Below are 10,953 nucleotides of genomic sequence, written 5' to 3'. Positions count from 1 at the left end.
ACTAACCCGCGAAGCATAGATCAAACATCAACCTCTAGTGAGCGGTCAAACCCATCATCCCAAGATAAGGGGAAGACCACCGAGACGGACTTGGCTGAGGTCAAGATGGAATTAGCCAAAATACAAGACATGTTGAGACGACCAACGCACCCACACATCCAGTGCGTGTACTGTGGCAGAAACCACCTGCCAGCAGAGTGTCAAGACCCTAGGTCAAGACCTTGTGCTAATTGCGGTAGGTTCGGCCACGATGCCGCACATTGCAGACTACCACGAAGACTACTATACGCACAACCCTATGGCGAGCCTTATCCGGCTAACAGGTCGTAGCCATTCTTTGGATGGGGAGCCCCATTAGCCCTACCTGCGCCTAACGAAATGAAACCAGTTGTCCCTAGGCTGGACATAACTCCTACCGGCATTCCTAGACCGCCTGGTCCCTATGTGACCTACCCACCGAGCAACGCTCCCGTACACTACGTGGAGGAGCCCAGTGACAAAGAGACCTGCATATACCTTTACGTCTCGCATGATGACAAGGGCAACATAGTCCTCATGGATTATCGACCCGTGCCGGTGATGGAGTTAGGACGAGGACGGGGTAGAGGCCTAGGAGGGCAGCCATAGGATTCGGTCACTTGTTGGACTTGTGGACATCCCGGTCATGTCTCATCGGGCTACCCTAAAAGAGAGAAACAAAACAGAGACAAAGCTGACCAAAGGTGTGCAGAATGCGGAATCACCCATCTTTTCATAGACTGCCCAAAGAGGAAGTCGTCCTCTAGTTCAGCTAATTTGCCATCCGTCCCATTGGGGCTGTTTGGTGTTGAAAACCCCGATGGGGAGGCCACACCTATTCCCTTGCGAGTTATGACCCGAGCCCAAACAAAGCAGGCCGAGATCTCTCTGCCAGGACCTTGCAATCTTGACGCGACCGTAGTAGGAAAGAAAAGTCGTAGGTGAAGAAAGAAGATATCGGAAGCTAAGGTCGCACTAAAGACCGACAGTATTACGACCTTACCTAATGGGAAGAAAGTCTCAGACGCAGAGGCAAAGACTTCAGCCCCTAAAATAGCCCAAAAGGGAAGCGCTAAGATAGGGGAATACTCGCAACCCAAGCGGCAATTAGAGGCCATAGAAAAGGTGAAGGAATGGGTGAGGGAGGCTCAGCAGCATCTCAAGGATGCTGAACCCATCATAGAGGACGAGATTGATTATCTCTCCAGCATCAGCGCGCCAACGTCACCACCTCAACCTAAGTCGGCCTAAGACGCTGCGCCACCAGCAGCGCCACTGAGACCATGTCTAGACGCAACAGAACCGTAGAACAGCCGCAGCCAGTGGTCAGGACAGTCTAGGCTAAGAGAAGTACGCGTGTCTGACAACCTCTTGATCACATTGGTGACCACGCCTATAACACTTAGCCTAGGGGACCTGCTTAAGCAGCACCCTGCCCTATGGCAACACCTCAAGATGTGGGTCGAGGGATCGCAAGAACAGGCCATGATAGATCCTCAAGACCAGGATGCGGAAACACAATTGCCAAGTCTGACGCTGCACTCCGTGCCTAAATCCTTACACGTCAATGCCTTTTGGGAGGGCTCTGAGATGCACACAGTCCTGCCGGTCCTAGCCCTGGGTGACACAACAAGGAAGGGAATTGTAGACACGGGAGCCGGGGTTAGTGTTCTTAGCCACGCAGTGCTGCAGACTTGGGGAAACCCGCCTGTCGAAGCTGCTCGATTTAATGTCACGCTAGCAAACGATATGAGAGTGAAGCCATTCGGGGTCTTGAAGAATTGGCCAGTAAAGATTGCAGGAGTCCAGTTCTCTGTCGACTTTATAGTCATGAAGGGAGTGAACTATGATATCCTATTGGGCCGACCCTGGATGCGCAATGCTAGAGTCATCAAAGATTGGAGTAACAGCCTGATCTTCCTTGGCAATCGAACTGACACCGTAAGAATAGAGATGGACACTTGGAAGACCTCACCAGTCAACCTAGACGCCATCTTGGTTATTCTCAAAGGGAACACGCAGGTCAAGGAACCCTATGGGTCCTTAACTAAGTATATCCCATGCCCAGAGGATGAGCAGGATTGGATGCACGTCCTCGCTACACTTGACCTGCCATTCTCAAACCATGAGGCGTATGAGCAGGCCATCAAAACAATTGGCAAGACAGACGAAGCACTCTCTACATCCATCTACATGATGGCAGCAAGCCTCCATGGAAAGCCTAAGCCTGTTACCTTCCAGGTACCATCTAACAAAAGGGAACTCCAGGGGGTACTGGAATACCTAGCAGATTAGCTAACGGGTAACCCGGCTGCCAACTTCAAACTGCTCCAGGATCTCTTAGAGGCTCTCAGGTGGCAATGGACCAGAGTGCATGAGCTAAACCTCATGTATAACTGGGCCCCGATTCCAAACCAACGAGACGAGGCAGTCCAAGCCCTAGGAGACGATGGGCAGTTGAACGACAATGATTCCTGTGATTAATACGAAGACTGCCAATCTTTCAGCGGTGAGAGCCAGGGTGACATGGATACCATAGAGTACGACATGGATGGACGTGAAATTGAGCAGATACGAGTGGACCCCAAGCCATAGAAAAGGCATGCCCTTAGACTGGAGCACGAAGTCATGCGCATGGACTCTGATCATGCATGGTTGGAATGTATGGGGGCCATAGACCTGGAGCAAGCAGGCCTAGCCTAAGCAGGAACGACGTCAATACTTAGAACCGAATCGCCATCCGAATTGCTTCCACCAAGGGACGCCGCCTCTTCAAGCGAAGATAGAGGGTTTGACTCCGAATCGGAAGTTACTTCGGATAGCGACCCAGAGATCCCTAGGCCGCCCATGACTAGACGCACCAAGGGGGACTTACCCGTCCACCTGAGACGCAGACGGTCACACCAGGAGAGGGTAAAGCACCCCAAAGATACACGATCAGAAGAGCAGCAGAAGCCGCAGGACCTCCCTAAGAGATTCACTAAATTAAAAAAAGGGGATAGGGTACTGGTTCTGGTAGGTGCCAAGCGTCAAGGGCAGACAAGCGAACCGATCGAAGGACCAAGGGGAGACACCCCGACCAGTGTTCATTGCCGATGACTTAACCAGTAAGGAAGAGTTGAGTCTTTTTGCTCTCTTGCGAGAGTACATGGACGTATTTCCTTGGTCCTTAGAAGAGCTACGGGGGGTATATCGGAGTGTTGTGACTCACAATATACCCATGACATCGGACGCAATGCCGGTCAAGCAGCGACCGTACCCCATGAATCCAAAACACACCAATGATGTCAAGGAGGAAATTGACAAGCTAATGAGAGCTGGATTCATTTACAAAATTGAGCACACAGACTGGGTATCACCCATAGTCACTGTGATGAAGAAGAATGGCAAGATCTGAGTGTGCGTCAATTACAAAAAGGTGAACGCTGCTACAAAGAGAGACAATTATCCCTTGTCATACATCGAGCACATGCTTGAGAGAGTGGCAGGCAAGAAAGCCGACAGTTTTCTAGATGGCTTCTCAGGGTACAACCAGGTGCAAGTGCATCCTGCAGACAGGCACAAGATCGCCTTTGCCACTGAGTGGGGCGTCTTTGCATACTTAGTCATGCCCTTCGGGTTGACCAATGCCCCCGCCACCTTTCAATGCCTCATGTGTACCATATTGAAGGACATGCTGCACAAGGAGTTAGAGGTCTTTATCGATGACCTATGTGTCCATTCGACCTGGATTGAACACCTAGACAAACTCCGCGTGGTCTTTGAACGGTATCGCTTATATCGCCTCTCCCTGAACCCCTTGAAATGTCAGTTTTGGGTGAAGCACGTATGCATCTTAGGACACGTGGTGTCGAAGAACGGCATTGCCACAGACTTCTTGAAGGTCAGGGTTATCGTTGACCTTCCATCCCCAAGTAATTACAAGGGATTTCAATGTTTCTTAGGTCACATAGGATACTATCGGCGGTTTGTACTGAACTATGCGCTGATCGCTAGGCCATTGTACAAGCTACTAATTGTCTTCGACTAGACAGAAGCATGCCAATGGGCGTACGAAGAATTGAAAAAGGCTCTAACAATGGCACCGATTCTATGAGCCTCGGACTGGACCATTACCTTCCGCGTACACATTGACGCCTCTAAGTTTTCCATGGGAGAAGTGTTGTGCCAACCTGGTGAGCATAACCTAGATTACCTAGTGAGTTTTGCTAGCAGGAAACTCACTGAGACGGAGATGAATTATTCGACAACGGAAAGGGAGGGATTAGTCATGGTGTTCATCGTGAAGAAGTTTCGGCATTACCTGTTGGCCACCCCCTTCATCTTCTTCGTGGACCATCAAGCCCTGCTCTATTTAGTGAACAAACCCTGTGCTAGAGGACGAATAGCTCGATGGCTTCTCCTGCTCCTAGAGTTTGATTTCTCCATGGTGGTACGGAAGGGAAAACAACATTACATGACTGATCATATGTCTCATATACCCACAGGAGAAGCCGCTGGACAAGGCATCATGGACGAGTTACCTGACAGCCACTTATTCCATCTGTCCAGCAAAGGAGACCTATTTATGGCCACTCTGACACCATACTGGGCAGACGATATAGTCCAAGTGCTCGAGCATGGGCTACCCGAACGACCAATATAATGGGCATGGCTTAGGCGCTTGATCCTAAAAATCTAGCCCTACCAGCTGATTGCAGGCCAACTCTATACGCTGGGACAAGACGGATTGCTGCATAGGTGCATATGTGAGCATGAGATGCACGATGTGCTCTTAGAGGCGCACAACGGCATTGCAGGAGGACACTTTAGCGGAGACACGACAGCACAGAAGGTGCTGCACTCCCAGCTATGGTGGCCCACACTTTTCCGCGATGCTAAACAATTCGTCAAGCATTGTGACAATTGCCAACGGACAAAAGTCCTGATTCGTAAGGATCAGATGGAGTTAACCCCTGTTATTGCTCGCCAACCCTTCGAAAAATGGGGGATTGACTTCATACAACCCATCAGCCCCGCGACGCAATACTCACAAGCCAAGTACATCATGGTGGCCACGAATTACCTCAAAAAATTGGCAGAGGCGAGAGCCACACGAAAAAACGATGCTAGGATGACTGCCAAGTTCTTATGGGAGCAAGTAATCTCGCGCTTCGGTTGCCCCATCGAACTGGTTAGCGACCAGGGAACACACTTCATCAACGAAGTGATAACCCATCTCCTATCCGCCTTTCTTATCATCCATCACAAATCCTCACCATACTATCCTCAAGCTAATGGCCAGGTGGAATCAACCAACAAAATTCTCATCAATGTCCTGACTAAAGTAGTCTCAGCCTCACGAAGCGAGTGGGATAACAAGTTGATGGCAGCCTTGTGGACCTACCGAACAGCTTATAAAACGGCCATCGGTCAAATACTTTTTAGGCTGACCTATGGGACTGAAGCCATTCTCCCATTAGAATTCTTTGTCCCTAGCCTGAGAATAGTGCTCCAAGAATGATGGGAAGGGAAGGAAGCATGGACGCAACGCTTGGTTGAGTTGGAACGCCTATCAGAGATTCGTCTTCTAGCCACCCATGCACTTATCTGCGAGAAAGCTCGATGCAAGAGCTGGTTTGACAAACATGTCAAGCAACACGAGTTTGAGCAGGGTGACCTAGTGCTCCTCTACTCAGTCAAAGGACATAAGCAAAGGATGAAATTCAGGGGTCTCGGCGGGCAATCAGCCAAACTAGTAATGTCGAGCTTGAGACACCGGATGGTGAAGGAATAGGCTTCTTCAATGGCAGCCGTGTCAAGAAGTACTACCCGCCCACTCATCCTTTGCATGAGCCACCAATGGTAGAACCACCTATCAAAATACGAGTAGCCACAATTATGAAAATCTATGAGAATGAGGAGGAGCCTGTAGAACCCGCCTACCTCCGTGTCACGGTCACTGCCAAGCAAACGTGCTCTTTCAACACCCTGATTGATGAGGAGGCAGATTTCAATGTCTTAGCACAAAAGCATTGGATCCAGCTCAGCAAACCACTACTTCATCCCACAACAGCTAAATTAAGCCCATACCAGGCTCAATCCTACGCGCTTCTCGGCACATGTAGAGTCACAGTTTCTATCGAGTCTGAAACTGTCTCCATGCTGTTTTACGTATTGCCAAGTACCATGGATGCATGCACAGAGTCATTGCTCAGACGAACCTTTAAAAAGCAGAATCACTGCAATGTTGATTATGAGTCGCAGTGCATCCACTTAGCGATCGGCAACGTGCGCATTGTCATAGCTTTCAGCAAGGGCCTCATAACACCATCACTGTTCATAGGGCCACCGATAGAAACAGTCGTAGGTTAGACTAAGGAGGGGGGTAATGCATATATGCCACTCCCAGATCCCCATAAACCGCAGGCTGCAGCAACCAAAGCAAAACCCCAAAAGCCTCGCTTGCCATGGGTACCGAAACAGCCTCGAGAACCACCTAGGACTAGATGTGCATGTCTGCATAAGACCTACAAATCTAAATCTAGGAAACCAATACGCCATCACCGCAAGTGCCGCGTGATTAAACAAATATGGTCCCTAAAATCCTCCTACATGCACAAGGCTACTATGAGGGGAATGCCTCGCTGTGGATCCCTAAGGTCCGCACTGCCAAAAGCACTAGTCCTACAACGACCTCAAGTCTGATCAACCCTTGTTCCCCGACACCTCAAGACCATGGGCCGCAGTGCTCTCCAGAACCCCAGTTATCTGACCCCTCTATGCGTCACCCCAAGAGAGTCCCACACACCTATCGGCCTAAAAAACGGCCACCACCACAAGTGGAATCATCCGACCTAGTCAATTTGCCGCTCCGCAGCCTAGCTAACTGCAGCAGTCTAGCTGCTGTGACCAAACCCAACCCATCCGTCTTGCGAATAGCCAGGTTTCCAACTCAAATAGACTCCCCACCGAAACTCTGTGAAGTCACAACCTCCAGTTCTAGTAGACCTCAACCACCCGTCAGCCTTAAGCCCTCCTATGAACGAAAGTCATTTCTAACGCTGGCCGCCGCTGACCTTGCAGAGGACACTGGAGATGATGTGGTGGACTGCATCAACCAGCTCGATGCCACCTTTGTTGCACTGTCCCTTAGCTATGACCGCCTAGACTTGGGTCTATTAGCAGAACCCTTTGCAACAGACGTGCGCAATATGCCTTGCTCTTGGGAGACTTTTGAATTCGCCTTTGCACAGGCTTCTCGCTCTGCCATTGAGTTGCTCGCTAGCAAGGTCTCCAAAGAGCAAGCCATTAAGCAACGCCTCATCACATCATTTGACCCATGGACAATGTCTGCCAATCACCGACCAAGAGATCACAAGGTTATCCCACCTGGCTAACACATGATCACCCTTCTTGAGGCAGTGGTACACTCTTAGGTTGCAATGGGAAGTCGATGGATGTCACATAATGACCAATGCCGAACAACGTCGAGCCATAAAAACGGCCGAGAGTATGAACCCATCTACGTTGCACCTACCTCGTACAAAGTGTTAACCACTCTTCGGGGTTGACCCATGGATGAACATATCACGGGGCACCCCTATCTCGACCACCTCTTAACAAAGGAAGAGCTCCACATCGCAAGTCGGGTGGACTCCGGTGATTTCCTCACAGATATCCTCACGTACATCACACATGTAGGAATTTGACCCTTTGATCTGGACAGCGCTGCACAACTGGAATATAATCCCAACTTCTACACTTGGCTTCTACACAAATAAAGATGATAGCCGTGGCCCCACAACCTCCAATCCTGGGACGGATTCTTCTTTTCCAAAGGGGGAAAGAGGTAGTAAGGGGATAAACGAAATAAAATCTAAAAAGTAAACCAAGTGTGAAACGCTTAAAAGTGAAATGCAAATATAAAAGGTGGTGATAGAAGTCTGAAAGGCAAAGTTAAGGCTATGTTCAATAAAATTTGCTATGCTTTTGTTTTTCCAAGCAAATTAGTCACCAAAAAATACTAAAATGGAAATGGCTAAATGTGCAGGTGGCGACCATGGCAAGCCAGGACAAAGCAAGAAATCTTCCCTTCTCGGAGGACGTAGTCATCGAAGAACCGGTGGTACATCACATCATAGAGTAGTGCCACCTATCGAAGTACCTGGATGCAGTGGGCCGGAGGATAGACTACACTTTGTGCGCTGATTTCTTGCATACCTTCAATAGAAACAGGGGCACCGTCATGGTGCGTGACAAGGAAGCTACGAGACAGGTGCAGATCGAGCTAACCCCCAAGTTGGTGGAAAGGGCACTAGGGCTGCCAAATAAGGTGGAAAGGAAGCCAAAAAGAGACATATATGCCATGTTGGGGATGGATAAAGTGAAGGTTCACACCAATGATGGAATTAGCCTGGCGGACATCCCCAACCAAGAAACTCAGCTGCAGGCAAAGATGGTGCATGCCCTGTTCTCAAGCCAGAGGTACAACAACATTATGACCCAAATCAATGTACCTCTGCTTGACAGCATTGCGGCGCAATCGCTAGATGAGGTGAACCTTAATGGGTTCGTGAGAAAGACATTTGAGGCTTCGGCGAAGGCCCTGGCGATAGGAGGGAGAGCCGTGGTAGGAGAGTCCCCGTCATCCCGATCGACCCGCAAGGCATCATTCTCCAAGGCCTCCACCATAGGGTTTGGAGGTGTCCTTACGGCGATCATCCAAGAAGAGATAGGGCAGGGACAAGCAGGAGAAGACAAAGAGGGAGGTGACGAGGAAAGTGGTGAATCACCGTCACAGTCCCTGCCTCACACGGAAGAGCAGCAGAGGTCGTCTGATGAGACAGAAATGGATGCCGATGAGGAGGATAATCCCAGGCTACGCCACAAAGGCATGTAGAACAACGAACCAAGGCCCTACATGGAAAAAGAGAGGAGGAGCGAAAGAAGAAAGAGAAGGAAGATTTGGAAAGGGCCCGAACGGAGTCGAGAAGGGATGAGGAGGAAAGAAAAAAGAAGGCCGAGGAGGAGCTGAGAAGGAAGGAAGAGGAAGAGTTGGAGCTAGTAACCCGTCGATCCATTGAGGAACATCACAGAGGAGACAAGGAAGGAGCAAAGGGTCCGCACCAACCTGAGGCACCCGGTCCCAGTACCGGTGTGCACGAAATCGCGCCCCTGCCCCTTGCAGAAGGAAAAGGAAAGGACTTGATCAGGCGAGCTTCCCCCCTCCTCATACCATCCATGCAAGCCACTCCCATCATGATGACACCCCTTGCCACCGCCACCCAAGGGCCCGCCCCCAAAGTCGACGAGAGCAATGTGGTCACCTGGCTATAGTTTTTGGTGGAAAGGGAGTTGGCAAGGGAAGCGGCCGTGGCCAACCCAGCTTCAGGAGCCAAAAGGGCGGCCACGGCTGAACTAGAGCCAAAGGCCGAAACTGAAAAGGCAAAAAATAGAAGAGGTCGCCACCACTACGACCATGCCCCACCCCCCACCTCCAACAGGCCAATACGACGAGTACGTGAAGGAACTACTCTTGCAGTTACAAAGGCCAAGGAAGGAGAGAGGATAGCCGCGAAGGAGCTGGCAGCAGAACGAGAATCACAAGCCGCCCTCTAGCTAGAAAGAACAAAGTAGATAACATAATATCAAAGGGAAATCGTTGTGCTCAAGGAGGAAGCTAGCACGAAGGAGGCGAAAGAATTAAAAGCCCTGAAAGAACATGATGCTTCCTGGGAGGGAAGAAGAAAAATCTTGATGGAGCGTCTCAATGGGGAGAGGGAAACGAATGCCCACCTTCGGCGCAAAAATGATCAGTTATCTGCAGTCAACCTGGAGGCGCAAAGCTAGCTTGAAAAAATCAGATAGGAGACTGCAGAGCTAGACCAATTAAGGGCAGAACAGGTGCAAAGAATGCAGGTGAAGCTAGACCAGCTCAATGCGTAGATCGTAGATGAACACCAAGAGCAGTCCTGCCTACACCTGAGCTCAAGGCCCAGCAAAAGCAACAGCTCGTGGGAATGACCCTCCATCAGGGGGAGAGCCTGGAAGATATGGAAAGAAGGGAAAAATAATGGGCCGATCACAATGAGCAGAGAGTACGGGACTTAGCAGGCCGGCTAGCCAAGGCCGAAGGAGACAGGGTGCTGGCTGAGAATTAGGCAGAGGCAGCCCAACTCTCCATGATAGCCTAGCAGCACACCTTTCTCAATACACTGCTCCACGCCACCAGATGAAAAGGAGATGAAACCAATGATCAGCTGCAAAGAAAACTAACCATTGCGCGCAGAGCTCTCACAGCAGGCCTGCACGTGCCGCTGCAGCTAGGAGGCCTGCCACCGCAGAGCCTAGAGGAGCAGAGGAGATATCTTACACAGGTAGGCCTGATGGTGCAGGAGATAGATGACCTCGGTTTCACAGAGGCAAAAACACAAGAAGACGAGCAAGCAGAAGGGGGTGAACAAGAGCTCGATCTGGGACCTCAGGAGGAGGAATATGTCCCACCACCCCCTCAGCCCACAACAAGCCAAAGTGCAGCCCCCTGATACATCTACTGAGAGAAGAGTGGCCCAAACCAACAGCAGGAAAGAGATGATGGAGAAGGCAAGAAGAAAGCTGAATACCAGACCCGTCCCAAGACAGCCTACCCCTCTCCTACTACGCACCCAAGATTCCCCTGCTGAATTCCGTGCCGAATTGATTATCTGGGAACAGTAGGAGTATAACCGCGACCCCTTCAACTTGCGCTTTGAGTTTCCCACTGCCTTGAATAGGGTACTGCCCATTCAACTGGTGGAGGATGTCATTGCCATGGGGGCAAGGCTCAAAGCCAAGTGGTTAGCGGAGCGTGAGGCTTACCCAACTGTTGGGGAGCCGAGAATAGCGAGTTTTGGCAAGATAAAGTCCTCCAGGTGCCTAGATCAGTGGAAGGCTATAATTGCCAATCCACCTGGA

The sequence above is a fragment of the Lygodium microphyllum genome, chromosome 11 (assembly GCF_053477565.2).
Source record: "Lygodium microphyllum isolate KBCC chromosome 11, Lygodium_microphyllum_v1.1.10, whole genome shotgun sequence".
NCBI lineage: Eukaryota > Viridiplantae > Streptophyta > Polypodiopsida > Schizaeales > Lygodiaceae > Lygodium > Lygodium microphyllum.
This window is presented reverse-complemented; position numbering follows the sequence as displayed.